Raw genomic sequence first — 21,070 nt, forward strand, 5'->3', positions numbered from 1 at the left:
AAGGGAAACAAAAGCAAAAATCAACTCCTGGGACTTCATCAGGATAAAAAGCTTATTCACAGCAGATGAATGCTTTGTTCCAAAGGCATATATTTGAGTCAGAACAGCCTACAGCGGTGCTCAGTAAATACAGAAGGGGAACATGAACAGATGCTTACGTGACTGGCTATCGGGAGACCCAGAGCCTGAATATGGACCCTCGTTACTGCGGCGTGACAGGGCAGGTCACTGTAGCTCTGTGGCCCCATGTCCTTACCTACAAAGTAAAAGACACTGAACTAATACTCCAGTGCCTCTTTGACTCTTAAAAATGTAATGGTCCCCCGTGATTCCTGCTGGATTTGGTACTAGGAATCACAGAGAGCCAGCAGCTCCCCAGCATGCACACCTCCCACTCAACCTTCGAAGCCACCCGGCTCTACACCCATTTTCTTCTCGGCGTACACACCTGCACTGATATTGCAGGTTGGGAAGCTTTCCCCCAGAGCCAGGGAAAGTCTTCTCTACTAAAAGGAGAATGAGCGCTCACCACTCTCATTCTGTGGAGGAGAAAGTGTTTGGAAGCCAGACGTAAGAAGGAAAAAGGCTTTGGTGGTGCATCAGACTGTCCCCTCGGTCACTTAATCTGCTTCCACAGGGGTTCCATTTTAGGCCGTTTTCTGTCTGTGGCCGGGGTAATTAGGGCACTTTCGTGGAGCTGCTATTTCCCTGAGAGCCTCTCATTAGCAGTAGAGTCCCTGCCTGCCAGAGGATTGCTGAGGAGGCCCGTCACTATGGGGATGCCCCCACCTCGTGCTTTACGACATGGAAGATGCATCGAGGCAAATGGGAGTTTTATGAATATAATGTTAATAAAAATTGATTTCTGAAAATGAAGCTGCCTCTTTATACTCCCTGCAGGGTAGATAAACAAGCCACTTGAGTGGTAAATGCCTGTTTTACCCGGTCATAATTGGCCAAATACTCTTTTACTTACAGAAGCTCCTGCTTTACTATGGACAAAATAGTAGTAAATAGATCAATTAGCAGGTTCTAGATAAGACTTGGGAGCTTACGGTTATGAGAACCAGGCCAAAATGCTCTGCACCACACCTATAGGGCTGTTGGGTGGCCTCCCTGTCTCCTTGTCCTGCTTCCCACACTGGGAAGAAGGGCTGGGATCCAAACAGTTATCCCACGATGGATGGCGTCCCTTCTTCATGACCTACCACACTCACATGATTTAAGCCATGGTTTTGGATGTTGTTGATGATTTATTGTATGAAAAATGTAAATGATCTGGATGGCAGATGTTTTATATTTTCTGACCATTCATTTTCAGTGAGAATGTAATTAAAATTTATGAAGTGTATCTGCTGAATTGCATCGGCAATTGATGGTCTTCTCCAGGGCTGTCTAGGTAGAGATGATGAGTAATTGTGGACAGTGAGATGTGGTGACAAGGGCGGGATGTGATGCTTCTGCCACAGTGAAGCTATCTGGGCTAGGATGGAGTTCCTTTAGAGCATGACCCCCAGCCCCACCATGCACGCAGTGGAGAAGGGCAGGAACAAGGTCTGTCCTGCCCTGTGCAGAGTTTAAAACTCTATGCCAGCCTCCTGATTTCTCTTTTTCCCGAAGGAATCTCTTCTATAAGTCATGTCATAGGTCAATGCCAGGGAGGCAGGGATATAACGTGAACCTTCAGAGAAAGCCCACAGAACTAACTTTGGCAAATTCCAAATGTCTTCAAGGGAGCTGTCTTGTTTGTCCCTTACATGTGATTTTTCCAGGTGTCTGTGAGAGAATAGAGTCAAAAAAGTAGCTACAACCCCATATACATACCTCCACTCTACTTATTATATGGTAGTGCAATTATCAGATTACATGTCCATCTCTACCAAATGGTGAACTTCTTGAGGTCAAGCACCTTGCCTTTGGCTCTCAGTATCTCTAAAACTGAGCCCACATCCTAGAGCAGTGCCTGCCACATGCACTGTTCCTGCACTTGATTGACCCATGTTGACAATGCTTCAACTGGGGCAAGAAAGAGAAGAGAGCCAAAGAGCCAGAAAATTAGCATGTTTTTTTCTCATTATCTCATTACTTTTTGTGATACCGTTTATTAAGATACCAAACTTTTACTACTGATGTTGTTACTGTCATGCAAACTCCCTAGATTACTCCACTGAATGTCCACATTCTCAATCAAGTAGGTCTTGTGATTGGATGATATAAAGGAAGGGAGTAAACAAGAGTCACAAACTCCATTGTGAATGGTTTGGACGCTCTGGGCTGAAACAGAAGCCTTCGTTTTGCTTCTGCTTGCTCTGCACCCAAATTGTGACCTTGCCTTGCAAAAGTCAATTTGTGCTTGGTTCCGATGAGAGCGTTATCTAAAGATGTTGACACCAGTGGCCTGGGTTCCAATAAAGATTGATCACCATGACAACTAGCTGAAGAGTCTGAGTGGGGCTGCTTCTTTTATCAGCTCATCCTTTTCCAACGTGTGCCCATTTTTCTCTCTTCTCCCGTCTACAGACCCTTATATGACCAGCTCACCCATGCATTGTCTAATCAGGTACTTTCCAACCATTCATCCTATCTCACTCACACAGTTATTAGGATTACTACTAGGTCTCTTTGATGGCTAGTACTTCTCAGTGAAATGGGAAAAAAAAAAAAAACAACAGTGAAAATACTGAGATAATTTATTTCTACTTTATCAGACCCAGATTCTACAAGTAAGCAATCTGGCAATTCCCATTTTAACATTTGACTTCTTCACCTACTCTGGCCGCATAATCCCCTTCAAGGAAACTACCCTAACTATCTATAATCAGCACAAATGTTTGGTACAAGGTTATCCATTGCAGTGTATTAAATGTCAAAAGATGGAGAACTAGTTAAATAAATTACAGTAGAGCCATATGATAAAGTATTTGCTGAACATAACAGAACTGTATTTTCATTCTTTGACCCTAAAATTACTTCTAAATTCTACTTCTATATATTATTTCAGAAAGAAATAATTAGGAGTCTATGAATGTTTAGCTACAAGTTGTGTTTGTAACTTCATTATAAAGCATACAAAACTAACAATCCTAGGTGTTTGATAAGTGTATTTGTTAAATAAGTTATTTAACAGTAGAACATTATAAAGCTAATATTGATAATCATATAGATTATTATTCACAAGAGTTATATAATAGTATTATTATAAAATTAAATCATTATGTTACTAAATTATACATTTATATAAAATTACATATAATTATACTATTTTCATTCAAAATGTATACAAATGGAAACAAAAAATAAAAAGATAGTAATAGTCATCTCCTTTCTATATTTTTATTTTTCTTAAAAAGAATGTATATGCTAGTATAACAAAGATAAATAAACGGAATGGAGCCCCTACTTCAAAAATTATAATATTAAAAGACAGTATCAGAATACAACCTTCTAATTAAAGCATTGCCCAAATTTTATTTTTAAACATTTGGAATATAATGTATATGCTTCAGAATAATATGGATACATATATGATTATTGCTAAGGTTTGGTGTTTGGGGTGATTTTGTTTTTTTATTTTAATTTTTTTATTAACGTATAATGTATTATTTGTTTCAGGGGTACAGGTCTGTGATTCATCAGTCTTACACAATTCATAGCCCTCACCATAGCACATAACCTCCCCAATGTCCATTTTATTCTTCATACTGTTGCATTTTCCAAATTTTCTACTGAAATCATATGGAGTGTTTTTGAAATCACATATTTTAATCATAGGAAACAAGTAGCAATTATAGACGGCATGTGGATAGAATCTGAATTCTTTTTTTAAAACTTTAAAGGATTAAAATAAAGAAAGTAAAATGTTGAGTGAATTTGGGGAAATGTGAAGAAAATTGAACACCTCTCATTTTTTTTCTTTAAACTTTATTTTTAAGCTGCCTCTCTACTGCCATAATGTTTACCAAACTCAGCGCTAAAATTTTCATTGACAACCACAAGCATGCCGAAGCTCACTTTCCTGTGAAACTGTCATAATAAAAAGACATTAACATTTTAGTATTTGGGCAAAATGTTTAACACTCAAACATTTGTATTTTTCCCTCAGTTTTCAAAACAACTTGAAATCTCTCTTTTCAAAACAGTGTTAAATGATGTCACTCATTAGCTAGCAGGTGGCTGAGACGGAAGGAGTGTATTTAATGCTTCCGTTTCCTGTGTAACTTGACGCACGGAGCAGGTGAGGGTGCCACGCAGGGGCTCCACTTCGGACCCCCGAGAGCCCAGCGGTGCGCACCTGGGGCGGCTGCGCGCGGGCCTCCACGGCCACACCGGGCGGGGCTTTCGGGGGACATCGGAGCTCTGGCTTGTCTGGATGGGGCTGTTCAGGGGAAATCAGGCTGCGACACGGATGGAAGCAGTGTCAGAGCCATGCGTCCCCTGGATGAAACCGTCCTCAGAAGTCCAGCAGTCAGACTTGGGGCGGACTAGAAAAGAAGTATAAAGTCCGGGAATCCACTCGGCCGGTGTGGGATGAAAGCCCCTTCTTGTCCAACTGCATATAGCTGCAGGCACAAGCAGTGTGTCGGGACTTCAGTAGGCATGTGATCTCTTTGCGGGAGAGCAAAACACTTACTGCCCGCTAGCCCTTCTTTACATCACGGGCCGCTTAGCAGCCACTTGGCTCCTTGAATCACATCGGTGGCCCATTTTCCCCAAGCTGACCAGCGAGACCTCAGGGAGTGACCCAAACCAGCCATGGAGGGAGCTGGAGTGACTGGATTCACGGCTTTGTGAGCCGGTGCTTGGGTACGGACAGGCAGATAGCCAGGCGGGAAACCGCAGGTAATGAATGGCATGGTGATGTCAGATGTCCCTGAGCCGCTGGGATAATATGGGTGTGCATTTCACAAGATTGTGGTGAAGATTAACTGAGAGGCTACATACGCCGGGTAGGGACAGTGACCCGCTCGAGGCAAACTCTCCATTAATGGGAGTTATTGAAACATTATTAGTCGAATGTGCTTGATATTTGCTTAGCCTTTTACAGATTTCAGATCATTTTCATGAACATTTTCATATTTGCTGCTCATCTTAGCCCTGAGAGAGAGATACAGAGTGAGACAGATAGAGAAGTTTTTTGGGTGAAGGACTGAGGACCTCATGGAAGATTGGTGTTTCACCCAAGGAGAGGAAGCCAAGGCCCAGAGACTTGTCCATAGTCATCAACACCTATTGTGCTTGCTTGTTGTCTTTTTTTTTTTTCATTTTAAAGTCTAATGACTTATAAGCTCTGAAGGTGGCATCAAAGCCATTCCTCCTTGGGATTTTTTTTTAAGATTATTTATTTATTTATTTATTTGACAGAGAGAGACACAGCGAGAGAGGGAACACAAGCAGGGGGAGTGGCAGAGGGAGAAGCAGGCCTCCAGCCAAGCAGGGAGCCCGATGCGGGACTCGATCCCAGGACCCTGGGATCATGACCTGAGCCGAAGGCAGACGCTTAACGACTGAGCCACTCAGGTGCGCCCTCTTTGGGATTGTTTTATTCAGCGGTGATACCCAGGTGGTGGTAGCAAGATCACCCTCAGGTCTTGCCCCATAAGGGTCACGCCCTGCTGCAATCATCCCTCGGTGAGACGCTCTGTGAGCCCTCATGTGCCCTCTCAGGTGCATCTTTCCCTCCTGCCTGGAACCCCAACCCACCCCAGTCCTCAAGAGTTTTTCAGGAAAACAAGGGGACGTCATTCACTGTGCCAAGGGAATGAAGAAAGATCAGTAATGGTATTCCTAAATATAATCCTTACAATGACCTTTGGCAGGCAAGGAAACAGGGCTTGGAGCGTGGGTAAGCTGACAGAGGCAGAGGGTGAATTAAACTGTGTCTAAGTTTAGACCCAAAGCTCTTACCCATAGTGCTGCTCTGTCTCCTTGAGGCTGGGGATGGGGACACCTGTGCCTACCCAGCCCTCTGCCCCTCTGCCATCTTGGGCCCCTCACAGATTCTGCACACAGGTGAGCTTTTACCTCCAGGTGTCAGCTGGTGCCCCATCCCTTTAATGCTCGCCACCGTAGAGTCCTGGCTTGGGACCCACTCTATCTTGCTTGTCAAGACTTAACTGTTTAAACACAAGCGGATGCAGGAGGTTTAGCAAGTTGAACCATGATTCTACCCTCATAGCCAGAGAGAACCCTCTGTACGGTCTTGGGGATGTCTGTGTGTGGCCACCACTGTTCCCTTCTCCCGGGAAGCCTCACGGCCTCAGCCAACCCCTTCCCTCTCACTCCTGCACATCTCTAACCTGTCCTTCCAGCAGCAGCAAATGTGCTGGTGAGTAGGAGCCGGCCACCTGCTGGGCCACAGGGAGACAGAGATGAGGACCCTCTCAGCGTCCAATGATGTGTGAAGACATTTAAGATAAAAAACGAACAAGAAACACATGAAGGAGAGGTAACGTGGTCTAGGAGTCTCCAGTCTAACTTCTACAGCACAGGATTGAGTATTCCAGTGCACTCTCTCCTGTCCTAGTAGCCAACGCGTCATCAGTGTGAGTCTCCGTGGAACCACTGCTCGTCATGCTCTCTTTGTGTACCCGACCTTGCCCGGTACAGAGCTGTGCATTCAGTAGGTGCTCAATGCAACACCTCTGTGTCGAAGAGCCTCAGGTATCAGTGAGCTACTCCTAGTGCATCATTAACCAACCCAAAACTCAGAAGATTGCCATTTGAAATTCTAATTTACCATTTCTCACATGTTTTCCAGTCAATCGTGCAGTTCTGAGGACGGCAGCTGTTGGCTGGGTTGGGACTGGCTGGAGGGCATGGTCTCAGCCCGGATGGCTCAGGCGTCCACATGTGTCCCCTACATCCCTAGCAGGCCAATGTTGCCATGGTGGTGGCAGGTGTCCAAGAAAGAAAGAGGAAACAGGGAAGCACATTTTTAACTCCTCTTGTATCAAGTGGGTCCCATGGGCCAGGACAAGTCACCTGGCAAGGCCAGCATGAGCACGGGAGGGCACTGGGCGAAGGTGCAGATGCGAAGAGGCACGGACAACTCTACTGTTGGGTTGAGTCTTCTCCTAGCCAACCCAAATCCTCTGTGCTTCGGTTTTAACCACTTTTATCCAGAGATAAATCCATTTGTCTCAAAATGACGTTCTTACCTCCATTCTGCCGATGCAGAATCCTAGGCTCCCCGGGCAGGTGGGCACGAGGCAGACAAAGATGGGCGTCCCGAGGAGCGTGTCCCACATGGGGATAGCGAGAGGGTTGGAAAGCACGGAACACAGATCCCATTTGGAACTTTATTTTTTCCAAAGAATGTCACATTTTGAGTGGAAAGGATTAAAAAAAGGGGAGCCCCAAACGTAACACTCTGAAGTCAGTTATTTTTCTCTCTTGACTAATTAAGCTTAACCGGAATGGTGGGCCTGTCAAACTTGGGGAACCTCTCCCGAGAGAAAAAAGGAGGCTGCTCTCCAGGTGGGTTTTCCTGACTTTGGCTGGCTCCCACCACAATATGCATTTGGCATCCATGACAGCGCCGTCAAAAATAATAGCTAAAAAACTCACTGTCTGTCACGATGAAATAATTATGTATGGGGCTTTTCTTACACTCGAGATGGATTATATATTTCATTGAGGAAAATATATGTGGCTTTTAAAAAGAATGTAATGCATTGAGGGCACTACTGAGATTAATAGCCAAATAAAGAATTTTTTAAAAAAAGTTTTCTGTGAGTGTATGTGTGTGTGCATCTGTGTGCTTGTAAGCGTGTCACTCATGAAGAAATGGGGGATGTCATTCCTAAGCTGTTTAATTACAAAATGCATTAATGTTTTATTATACTCTTATCAGTAATTAATCACCCACTTTGATGTAAAGTTCAGCCTCAGAAAAGTATCATGAAATTGTCCTTCATGTATCAGTGAGGTTTTTTAGGGGTGAACAAAGACTGTGACAAAGATAGAAGTTTATTTCCCTTGGAAACAAGAAAGGGATTAGCCTTGCATGTGCGTTTTACACTGTGTGTGCTCCCGTGGGGCACTTCTCAGGCCAAAACCAAAGGAAGCAGGAGATAGGAAGAAAGGGAGGGAAAGAAGGCAGAGACAGAGACACTGAGAGACAGAGGGAGAGACAGAGAGGCAGAGAGGGTTAGGAGGCTCAGTGATACAAGGGGGTGGGGGAGCTTTCCTCAGTGGTGTTCCTTAGGTGCTGAGCTTGAATAAAAATGCAAAACAGGATGCTCCCGTTCAGTAAATATTATCATTTTTATTCACTCATTAATTAAGTTGCTTAATTGCGCTGTCAAAAGACTCTTGAGTTGGTGACTGGGGCGGCTGCACTGTTTTGATAGTCGCGAAGGAGGGAGTCGCAGCCCTGCCGGGGTGGCTCTCCCAGGAAGGGCCCCGGGCGGGAGGGGAGCCGGGAAGGGTCCCGGAGGGTGCGGGCCAGGGAAACACAGCCAGGGAAGGGGCCGATGGTGTGAAGGCTGCAGGACCGGATTTCCTCACTACCATGGATGCCCATCGCCCGCATATTATCATTTCAGCCATTACTCTGTGAAAATCATTTTTATGCAAAATATTTCCCTCTTTTAAGCTAAGTTCCCAGAGGGGCAGGAATGGGAGCAGGCTCGGCCTCGCCGCACCGTGGTGCGGCCCTTTGTACGTGTTTCCCAGGAATGGCTGTGCGCGCTCTGAGAGGGCCTCTGCCCAGCGGGCCCCTTTGCGGACGCCCAAGGCCCCTGGCGCCCGCATGCATAATTCTCGGTGTGTCCTCACACGGGCCGGCCCACGGCCCACGGCCCACGGAGCCCCTGCCGGGCCGCTGCTCAGCAAACACAGACCACAAATAGCCTACAAAGTGTCTTGGTGCTGACATTTGATTAATGTCCCCTGGCCTTTCCGAACTCAAATATGCTTTATTTGAAATATTTGAATAACCTTTGAGCACGACCTTACTAATTTGCCACCCCGCGCACACCCCCAAAAAACCATAGGCTGACCCAGCAGCCGGCAGCGCCCCCGTCCCGGCTCCGCGGGCCGGACGCCTCCCCCGCCGCCTGGAGGAAGGACAAAGCAGAGGCCGGCGCATCACTGCGGAAGGGGCCCCGCTGCAAAGTAAACCTGGCTTAGCGGCCCCAGATTCTCCCGTAGACGGAAGCTTCATGTAGGGCCCCGGCTCCTCTGCGGAATGAATGTTGGTCTCCGGCTTCGTAGTTATTCAGTGTAGACGCTCCACGGTCCAGTGGAGTCAGTGTGCGTGCGCCCACCGTGCCTGCCCAACTACGCGTGTGTTGTGCGTACTGTGCACGTGTTGTCTGTACGTGTGTGTTGTGTGTGTATGTGTCTAGTTCCCCGATACTTTCGGGGTGACCCGGCTGCGTGCTGACTGGGCGCCTCGCGGCCGGTTTATCTGGGAACAGGCCGTCAGGGGGTGACTCTCGCATCCAAACTGGAGCTCAGCCCCGAGAGCAGCGTGGCAGGGGACGCGGAATCACACATGATTCCTCGAATCATCGGTTTCCTATTAAAATACACGCAGACACATCGGGAGCTCTGATAACAGAGCCTCATGAGTTTTACGAGGCCGGAAATCCTCCTTTCGGGAAGCCGAGCTGCTCTGGATCTGGCCTGCAGGCCCTGAGCAAGCGTGCAAGCTCCTTTGCCCTGAAGAGTCTCTGGCAGGAGACAAGGAAAGGGAGGGCATGAGGGAGGGAGAGAAAGAGGAGAAGGTTAGGGAGCACTGGTGTTCAGGGCATCCTCCCCCTCCCTTCCAATTCTCTGAGAAACCCTTTGCATTTAGGGCCGAGCAACCCCCTTCTGACCTCCACTGTGGTCATGAAGGAAGACGAGAAACACTTGTTACAACTTCCCAACACGCACCTTAAAAATCTGATATTTGTAGCAGGTCTGCCAAACCCAGCTTTGGGAGGTGTATTTCAACGATTTGATGGCCCATCCAGCCCTACTGACCGGGCGGGTTCCTAACCATGTCCCAGATCCGTACAAAGTGGCCGCCAGGAAGCACGTGTCCTACCCTGGGCACACAGAAATGCTGGGGTCCATGTGCACGGTGAGACCCAGACGCTCCAATAACAGCGGGCCTGGAGCGGAGGCCAGGGAGGTGGGACACGGGAAGGAAGAGAGCCAAGGTTCTAAGCTGATAATGCAGCAAATTTATGATAAATTAGGAGCCACGTTTTCATCATTACACTTCCAATCACATTAAATGATTTAAATGATCTCAAGCTCCTGAAAATAGCAACATGAACACGAATGTTGATCTAAAACAGGAACATTACAGCATACTGCTAGTATATAAAATCTTTTCCAGGAAAAGGACAAAACCACAGGGGGGAAATGGTTTTACACTTTATTATGCTTGTCTTGTTGCAAACACTCATGCAGATAGTCTTTTCTTGAGTATCAGATGAGACAAATTCATGCAGACATAGATAATATTCCGGAATAAGATTCCAAAAAATCTAAAATTCGACTTTCACACCAAAAGCCAAATTTTCTAAAAAACAAGAAAGAACTATTTGACGGACAAATTACCCCAAATGTAGTGGCTGAAAACCACACAGATTTATCATCTTGCTGTCCTGCGTATCCCACGTCCACCATGAATCTCACACGGCTGTGATCAGCCCTCCTTTGTGGAGCCTCCAGGGGAGAATCCACTGCCTTCCCTTTTCCAGCTTCAGGGGCCAGCCCGCATTCCTCGCCTTGTGACCCCTCCCTGGCTGCTTCTTCCCACACTGCTGTCCCTCTGGCTCTCTGACTCCATCTTCCACTGTTGAGTACCCCCGCGAGTACACCGGGCCCACCCGGATAACCTCCCTGTTTTAAAGTTAGCAGGGTAGTGGCTTTGATTCTGTCTGCAGCCTTAACTCCCTGTGCCATGTAATCTACATAGTCACAGGCTCCCCGGGGAAGGCCCTGGACATCTCTGCGGGCCACTGGTCTGCGTACCACATTGCTCTTTAGGTCTACAGGAACCAAAGGAAGAGGAAAGGTTGTCCAAGCAGGCAGGGATGGCCCCCTTGGGTTGGCCCAACACTCTCAAGAAATGCTGTAGGAGGCCAAGAGGTTGTACGGGCAGGTATGTGTGGGCAGTGCAAGATAATCAGATCCCTTTCTTAGAAGTTTGTCTGGCTTCCTGTGGTTTCTATAGCAAAGTATCACAAACAGGGTGGCTGAAAACACCAGGAATTTTCTCCCTCACAGTTCTGGAAGCCAGAAGGCTGAAATGAAGATGTAGGTGGTACCATGCCCCCTCTGAAACCTATACAAAAATTCTTCCTGCCTCTTCTAGCTTCTAGGGTTTGCAGGCAATCCTTGGCATTCTTCGGTTTGTAGATGCATCACCGCAATCTCTGCCTCCAGCATCTCATGGTCATCCTCTCCCTGTGTCCCTGTCTCTGTATCTCTGTCCTTTCTTAAAAGGACACCTGCCATATTGTATTAAGGCCCACCTACTCAGGATAGCCTCACTTTAACTAATTACATGTACAGTGACCCCATTTCCAAATAAGGTTACCTTCATAGTACCAGAAGTGAGGACTTCAACATACCTTTTGGGGAGCAGACAGAATTCAATCCAAAACAAATGATTATTTTGAAAATATTATTCTAATATATGAGGTTTATAACAGCTTTTCCATGTATTTGAGCTGGTATAGAACATATGAATATAGAAATGTAAAGCTATATTTTATACCTACATCAAATTATTCCATATTCAGTCTGTCCTGAGGTAGAGTCCAACTATACCATGACTTTTATCCATTCTCAGGATTAATTAAGTCCCCAATACACCTATAGTCCCAGGGTTATAACAAAGCACAGAGAGTATAAAGTGACTGGAAATAGTATCGTAACTTGAGACCTTACGGAGATGGAAATACACTCATATGCATAAAACTAAATTATGAAATGGCCCTAGAATCCAGAATCCAGCTGTTGTTAGTAGTTTAAGGCAGCCTGTTGGAATCAATATATATCCATACATTTATCGATTATGTTCAACAAGTAACTACAAAGTAATGGTTTTATTTCTATTCAGAATTCTCCTCTCCTGGAAGCCATAAGGAATTGGACACAGAGCCTTCCTAAGGGGCCTTGTGCTTCCTGGAGGCTGTGCCTCCCGGGCTCTAGAACGGCCCCAGGGCGGTTCCCTGCACCCAGGGGACGGGGCCTGGCCCCCACCCCCATGCCCTCCCAGCCCTCTGCCTGGAGGTTCTCAGGACGGGGCAGGCTGCGGGCCAGGAGGGTAGGGCCCAGCCAGCAATGTGGCAGCCTGCCCCGGCTCATGCTTAGGACTTCTAGGCTAACAGAACTCTCGTTCTTTCTCTTGAGCACTGAGGAAAAGCCTCTCTTAGAAGGAGCTTTGGCTCCCTACCTTTCATGTTTCAGAGTCAGGGAGAGCAATCAAAACCAGTGTTGGAGCAGGTCTTCCCTGGAGAAGGGCCCCTGGTGAGGAAGTGAGGTCAAATCCCCCTGGGGGAGGGGTTGAGGCAAAGACCCCACGGAGATGCCCACTTTCTGGCCAGGCCAGGGAGCCTCGGGGAAGGAGAGAGGGCGGGAGGAAGGAGAGAGCAGCCCTGCCCTCGGGCGCCAGGGGGTGCCCACCGCCCCTGCATGCACAGAGGGGACAGCAGGGCTGTCAGGGACAACTCCTTTGCTTTGGAACATCTGATTTTTGGAAAAGAGAGAAAAAAGGCATTTAACTTCCCAGCACATTCTCATCCTGACTTTTTGGAGTGAGACGATTTCAGCAGCCCAGGCACTCCTCTTGCCCTGAGGTTTACAAGTTCCTCGTCCCGGAAAGGCTGGTGGGCGGCGGCGGCCTCCCTCCCCTCCTCCCTGAGGTCCCCTGGAAAGGCTGCCCTGTGGTTTTCACTCCCAAGAAATGGGGAGTGCTTCGGGCAGAAGTTTTTCCTGAAAACTCGCCAAGAACTGGCAGGTGGCAAGTGTGTTTTATTTAGTGTTCTGTTTTCACCGGAGACCGAGTGCCTCGCTCGGGCCCCATCCCCGCCGGCCGAGGGCTGTGGGCTCCCATGGGGCCAGGCTGGCCATGTGTCCAGGGGGGCGCAGGGCTCGGCCCCCCGGAGGCCGTGCAGCTGCCCGGTGGCCACACGGACACGTGTAAGGACAAATGGCAGCAGTGGGGGTTAGGCTGGGGCGTTTGATGTGGGGCTGGAAAAGGAGTGGGGTGGGTTCAGAGGCCTCTTGGCCCCTTGGAGGCTCTGTTCACACTTTCATGTTAGTCTGGGTTGAGTGGGAGGTCAGGAGGTGAAACAGAGTTCACCCAGGAGTTGACTGATAGCGCGGGGTGTGCGGTGGGGGGGGGTGTCTGGCCCGGGCCGGGGCGCGGAGGGCCAGCCTGCTGGAGAGAAGCTCCTCGCAGCAGTGGGGTGATGGATGGGCCTGGGCCTTCAGACAGGCGCGCTGATCTCACAGCTGCAGGCACCCCCCGACAGATGTGGGCGCACCCGCCCCGCACCCGCCCCGCAACCGCCCCCCGGGCCTGGGTACCAAATGGGGCCCAGAGCTCGGAAGCCACATTCTGGGCGCCTTGACTTAGTTATTTACTGGCCAAGGCAGGAGGGAAAATGGCCCAATAATGGCATCGCCTGCGTAGGAAAAGATTGTTTGCTTTTGTGGGAGCAAAAGGCAACTTACTGCCCCCACCGCTGGAGTGTTGCTAAGTGAACGCTAATGACTAAGCTAGAAATTTCATAGGGAGAGGCTAATGGCAAGCTGACTTAAAAGTCTTTTTATGTCCAACTTCTGTCCAATCCCTTGAGTTAAAAAACAAAACAAAACACAACACTAAGAAAGTTCAAGTTGTACAAGGCCTGGGTTTATAGGGCCGGGTCACTTCTGCTGTATGTGACTTTCAAAAGTAAGACTTAGAAACTTCTCCAGTGGATTCCCGCATGTGTTGTAAAGAGAACCGCCTGCTCTTGAAGCAGGAGGGCTTTCGGAAGGGTTTTGCCTCACCCCCAGCTGTGCCCGCTCCCCACCCCCACTCCAAGGTCGGAAGCAAAGAACTGAGAAGTAACACAGTCCTGGAATTCTCCTACTTGTGGCTTTCTGAGGTGAGGCCCCGAGGGTGCCCTTGTCCCCCTAGGAAGAGAATACGACTGTGCAGGACGGCTGCACAGCTTGGTCTGCTGCCTGCCGCTCTGAACCCTGCATCTCTCAGGATGAGTCCTCCTGCTTTCAGTCTACGGTGCCATCAGACCTCAAGCCCAGCACCATCAGCTTTGCACATCCACCTGCTCTGCCTGGAAATGGAGACAAAGCAAAGCTGTGTTGCTTGATGCCTGCAGAGAGCAGAGAAGCCATGAGCTGGCAGACCTTTTCTCAAAATGTCCCCGTCAGTGAGCCTGACGCCAGTGCTGGGGGCACAGAATGTGCTGATCTCCCTGGTTCTTGGGCAGGATGACTGTGAGGAGCCCTTCTCCCTGCCCCCCCCAACAAGAGCAACAGCTGCAAAGACAGGTCTTCTAGGACAAGCACGGAGCAGCGCGGCGGGGGTTCTGAGGGGAGTCCTAGAGTGCGAAGAGGTATGAGGCCTCTGCTTGCAGATGAGTCAGCTTTCCAAACTTGGCAAAGAAAAACACAAGGCACCTCCTTTACAGGGCTCCGTCCATTATCATGCTCGATTCCATTTCAGATGTGCCTTAAAGAAGGCAGAACTCTTTATTTTGAAACTCCAAAGTCCTTGGGAGTTTCTCCAATAGTCTGAATGCTTTTCAAGCAACCCTACTTACAAATGATGATTTCATGGGGGAACATCCCTAAACAAAGGCAGTTTAAACACCTCCTTAGATGCCATGTTTGCTTTTTAAGTCATAAAAATATACTCTGCTTGGCAAACGGAGAAAGCTAAATGTTTATTAAAAGATTAGACACAAAAGTAACTCAGGGATTGCTCTCTGAGAAATATAGGATTCTTACACATCTCTTTTTCCGAATTTCGCCTTCTACTATTTTCTCCATTGTGAAAACATGCTTTTCAACAAGTTTCTTTTGAGCAAGTGCTATGTGTTAGAAAGTAGAGATATAAAGGTTAATAAGTACCAGAAATTGATGGAAACCAAAACAGAAGTTCTTTGAAAGGACCAATAAAGAAGACCAACTAAATGGAGAGAGAGAGTGAGAGGGAATATAAATATATATCACCAGCAACAGATACAGGAAAAGAGGGTAGTGAATAGATAAACATAAAAATTTTTAAATCAGAACAAAATAACATATGCACAGAGTCATTCCAATCATTTGAACATACAAAACAAATGAAATAGATTCTTTTCAGGGAAACATGTTACCAAAATTATCTTTCAAAAGGGAGAGATGGTAAAACAAAAAAATCTATTACACTAATAATTTCAGAAGAAATTTTAAAGATTCTCAAATATCTACCTCAAAAAGTTTTCAGGCACAGAATTACTTAACAACTTTCAAGGGACACAATAGTTCTGTCTGTCAGTTACACTAACTGACAGCATGAAAACCAGACTTCCCAAATTTATGAAGCTAACAGGAAAAACTGAGCCAGGTAAACAGAGGAAAAAACTGAAAAATACAGTTTCAACTCATTTATTCATATAAGTTTGAGAAATTCCAAGCATTAACCTAGTGAATTCAACAAATTAAAAAAGATAACACACCATAAAGAAGCAAGTTTATTCCATCCTATAATTCAAATGTAGAAAGTCTGTTAACATGATTTATTGCATTAATTGTTAAAAAATTTACATAAGCATTTCATCAGATGCAAAAAAAAGAGAGAGAGAGAAAGAAAAGAGAGACACTGAATAGAATTTAACAGCTGTTCCTGTTTTTTACTAATATATAGTAAATTAGGATAGAAAGTTCTCAAGCAGGCTAGGGAATAGATCTTCCAAAACCCTCAGCAAATATTTTGTAGTAAATGGTAAAACATTAGAAGCATTCCAGTGAAGCTAAAACACAATAAGAGCAACTAGCTTTATTTTTTCCCCAATATTGAAATTCCAAATCAATGCAGTAAGATAAAATTATATTTCAAAGAAAATTACTAGAAAGGAATATGTGAAATTATCATCAGTTGAAGATGATTTTTCCACATAGAAAAAAGAATCAAATTAGATTGTTCAATAAAGTGACTAAATACAAGTTAAAATGAAAATCACTAGGTGTCCACTTTCTGCCAGGAAAACATATTAGAAAATGAAAAAGAAGTAAAAGTCCAACTTAAAAATGTCAGTGGCCCAATCCAGTTGGGGAAAGGATAGACTTTTTGACAAATGGTATTGCAGGAAAAAATTGATTTAGTTAGACCCCTCCCTCACACCATACACAAACATTAATTCAAAATGGATAAGTACCTATATGTAAGGGTTAAAGCTATAAAGTTCTTTGAAGAAATGTAAGAGTGTATCTTTGTGATGTTGAGTTAGGGTAAGAATTGTTATATAAAATACCAAAAGTACAAGTGATAAAAGAAAAAGTTGATAAACTGAATTTAATCAAAATGTAAAACCTTTTCACTTCAAAATATACCGTTAATAATAAAAAAGGTAAGCCACAGACTGGGACAAACTATCTGCAAGTTATATGCCCCAAATATAATATATACAATAATACATATATTTTATATATATAAATATATACATAAAATGTATAATATATAATAATATATATTGTATCCAGAGTATATATATATAAAGAACTCTTCTAACTCTATACTAAGATCAACAGCTCAATTAAAAATAGGCAAAAGATTCAAATAAAAATTTTCCCGAAGAAGATGCACAAAATGGCCAGTGAGCACATGAAAATTGTTCAATACTATTAATTACTGGATAAATGTAAATAAAACCCATGATAAGATACCACCTCACACCCAGTAGGATTACTATAATCAAAACGTCGGACAATATTAAGTTTCTGTGAGGATGTGGAAAAATTGGTCCCTATATACATTGCTGGTGAGAAAGTTAAATGTCAGAGGCGCTCTGGAAAACAGTGTAGTAGTCTCTGAACAAGTTAGACATAAATGTATCTTATGACCCAGTAATTCTATTCCTTCAGTATCTACCCAAGGAAAATGAAAACATATGTTCACACAAATACTTGTACACAAATGTTTGTAGAGGCATTGTTCATAACCAAAAGTGGAAACAATCCAAGTATCTATCAACTGATGAATGGATAAACAAAATCTAGTGTATCTATACAACAAACATTATTTGGCAATAAAAAGAGCAAAGTACTGATACATGCGACAACATGGGTGAACCTCAAAAACATTACGCTAAGTGAAAGAACCCAGTCACAAAGGACTATACATTGTATGATTGCATTTATATGAAAAGCCCAGAAAAGGCAAATCTATAGAGATTGAACATAAATTAATGGTTGTCTGGGCCTGATGTGGAAATAGATGTTAACTGTAAAAGGGTATGAAAAAATTTGTTGGAGTGAAGAAAAATTCTAAAACTAGATCCTGGTGATGATGGTTGCACAATTTAGTAAATATACAAAATTATTGAATTGTATACTTAAATGAATTTTATGGTATGTAAAGATAACAGAGCTGTTAAATAAGATAGCAATGGGACTTCTATGTTTAGCCGACATTTTGGAAATCTCATAATGCTGGGGAGGGAAAATTGGACTTTGGAACTTCTAAGACAATGAAAACTTAATGAGTTAAGATACTTTTGTGAAAGAAGGTTCAGAGTAAAATACCCAATATTTGGAGGATTTCCCCTGAAGGCATTTACTGAAAACTTTTTTTGAATATTAACTTTTAATTTTGAAATAACTGAGGTTCACAGAAAATTTGCAAAAATGGTGTGAGAGTTCACACACCCCCTTCCGCCAGTTTCCCCAACAGTATCCGTGGCCTCCACCCACTAGACACCACTAACAGCCCTCCGCCGGTGCTCAGAATCACAATGTCTACTGACATTGCCAAACGTCTTGAGGGGCAAGATCGTCCTTGGTTGAAAGGACTGCTTCAACATTAGCAACTTATATAAGCATTATACGGCTATCAAAACCAGGACATTAACAGTCGTATAATGCTATTAACTAAAATACAAATCTCATACATATTTCCCTAATGTCCATTTTCTGTTCCAGGATCCAATCCAAGAATACACGTTGCCTATATTTGTTGTATCTCCCTAAACAACTCCACTTGGCAGTGGCTCTTCACTTTCCTTGTCTTTCATGACCTTGATTCATTTGATGAGACCTGCTCAGTTCATTTGTGGGATGCATCTTGATTTGGCTTGTCTGATGTTTGCTTAGGATTAGACTGAGCTTATGATTTGGGGCAAGAATACCATAGAAGTGATGTAGTGTTCTTTTCAATGCATCCTACCAGGGGGAATATGATGTCAAAATCTTTTATTATTTGGGGTGTTAATCTTGATCACTTGGTTAAGGTGTTGTCTACCATATTTCTCTACTGTAAAATCATAATTCCTCCTTTGTAGTTCATAAATACCTTGGGGAAGAGCCTTTGAGGACATGCATATATATTCTGTTTCTCTTACAAGTGTTGCCCATTGAGTTTGGTGGCCATGAGTGGATCTTCCCTGCATGAATTCTTACTGCGAGTTTTGCCTATTGGTGATTTTGTATTTCCCTCATTTCTTTTGCATTTATTAATTTGAAATATTCTGTAGGGAAAATTTGTCACTTCTCTCCCATTTATTAATTTATTCATTTTTTATATCAATGTAGACTCATGAATATTAATTTTATTCTATGGGTTATAATCTAATACATCATTTTTAATTTTGTTGCTCAAATCATTCCAACCCTAGCCATTGGGAATTTCTTCATGTTTGTTCCGCTGCCCTTTTGACATAACTCCACCATTTTTCAAGCTACCCCTTATTTTCCGGCTACATATGGTATTTCCCATGCCCTACCTCTGGAATGAACCATTTTCCCAAAAGCCATAGTACCTTTTATTGGAGATGGTATTTAGAAAGGAAGATTTGGGCTCTGTGTGCTCATTGCTATGAGTTGTAATTTCTCCTCAGCCTCCTCAGCAGACCTGGGAAATACATCTATGTATGTGTACTAACACACGTACATGTACACATCTGTATTTTGTTTTATATCTATCCAGGTATATATATATATACACACACATATATATATAAAACCCAAGTTCATACTGATACCTCCAAGTCCAATTCAAAAACACTTGAATTGGACACTTGATTAATAAAATATTATGCAATTGTAATGCATTTTTTGGAGTCTGTGATATTTGCAAGTTTTTATAGCTTTGTCATTTTTGTGACTTCTTTTCTCATCCTAAATATTGACTTTGGTGCTTAATTAAGCTTTCATAATTTTGTGTTCTTTTTTCTTAAAGTTGACTTTGAAATTGTTAGTAAGCTGAAATATGAAGTTAAGGAGTTTTAAGTGTCTTATTACACACATTTTCCAAAAAACCTTTCTATAAGTAGACATTTTAAAATACGATCCTAATGTTTGTAGTTCTCTTACAAGCAATCTTTTTCTCTCTTCTGCTTTATTCAGCTCTTGGGATGATAGATTAGGAAAAGCTAAAAGTAACTTGTACAACACAGTGGTAATTTCTCTGTAAGCCATAAATCAACATATGACTTACAGATGTCACTATACTTTAAAACATTTTTTTATAAATTTAAATATTATTATACAAATAATGCCTAAACATGATTATAATACCAAATAATACAAAAGTGTATACAATGCTGATTTATGCTGACTTGTAGATTTTAGAGATTATCTGGCTACTCCCTATAACTATGAAAGACGAGGAAGTGAACGTATCCCCTCCACTTCCAATTTGGGGGCACCTTTCCCAAAATGACTGCTCTAGATAAAGTAAATGTTAAGAGTCTTTTATAACCAAGAAGTGTTTTTTATTCACGCACTTAATCACTTTTTCACTGGTCTGAAATAGTAAGTTCAAATTTTCTTCCCTCAAGATTTTGAAGATATATTGACATTGCCACTCAGCATCCAGTCACACTAATAAGGTAATCTGATGTCAATTTGTTTTTTTCAAGAAAATTATTCCAAGTCATAATTTTCTTACCCTTCGCCATTGACAGTTTTATCAAAGTAAGAAAACTTAAGCAAATTATTTGCCTTAACAACTGAATGGGATAAACATAAAAGACCTGGCAAATTGCCTTTCCCGTTCTATTACCAAAAGACCTTCCTGCATTTATTTGGGGGAAGACATGCTCGAATAGTTTTCATCATCTTTTACTCTATGCCAGTACAGCTGAAGTCCTCTTAGATACCGTAATGAGGAAAATCATTAAAAATGTCATCTCGCTTAATTTTTTTTATTTTAACCAAAACTTATCAACCTGCATTCGCTCACCAATGAGGGCCAAGACTTGTTTTTCAAGTTAGATTAATCACTGTTTGGTTTTGGTTTTGGTTTCGGTTTTGTTTTGTTTGTATCAACCACACCCCTGGTTCAGCCGCTGTGTTCCCTTCTATACATTTCTTTAAAATGGAAAAAGAATAAGAAAACTTGCAAAGCAATCTCGGTGCAGAATCTTAGACTTTTAAGAATTTTTTTTTCAAAAATGAGTAGCTTTTTCATTCACACTTCAGTCAGAAGCAATTTCATATCAACTTGACTTCACTGAGTCTTTTAAAAAAATTCAGCCTACTTTTCATAGAAACAATAACTTTATTTGGTTCACATGATATTTTATTAAGTAATCAAATTGTAAGAAGAAAAAAACTGGCAGAAACTGCTTTCGATATACTTGGCCATTCGTAAGCTCTCCTGCACAAACTTCAATGATCTAGCAATAGATTTTGGAGATGGAAACTTTTCTTTTTAATGTTCCAAAATCACTTCTCAGGCTTTGAATAGAATCGTCAGACATCCAAATCTTTAAGTGTACTAGTTCACAAATAGTTAACAATGGATTGATTTTGTGATACTCACTTACTCCCAACCAGATATTATACTACTAATGAAAATATCGAACTGTGTGTAATGTATCAGTAATTAACCTGCTACACTTTTTTG

The sequence above is a fragment of the Neomonachus schauinslandi genome, chromosome 14, assembly GCF_002201575.2.
Source record: "Neomonachus schauinslandi chromosome 14, ASM220157v2, whole genome shotgun sequence".
Lineage (NCBI taxonomy): Eukaryota > Metazoa > Chordata > Mammalia > Carnivora > Phocidae > Neomonachus > Neomonachus schauinslandi.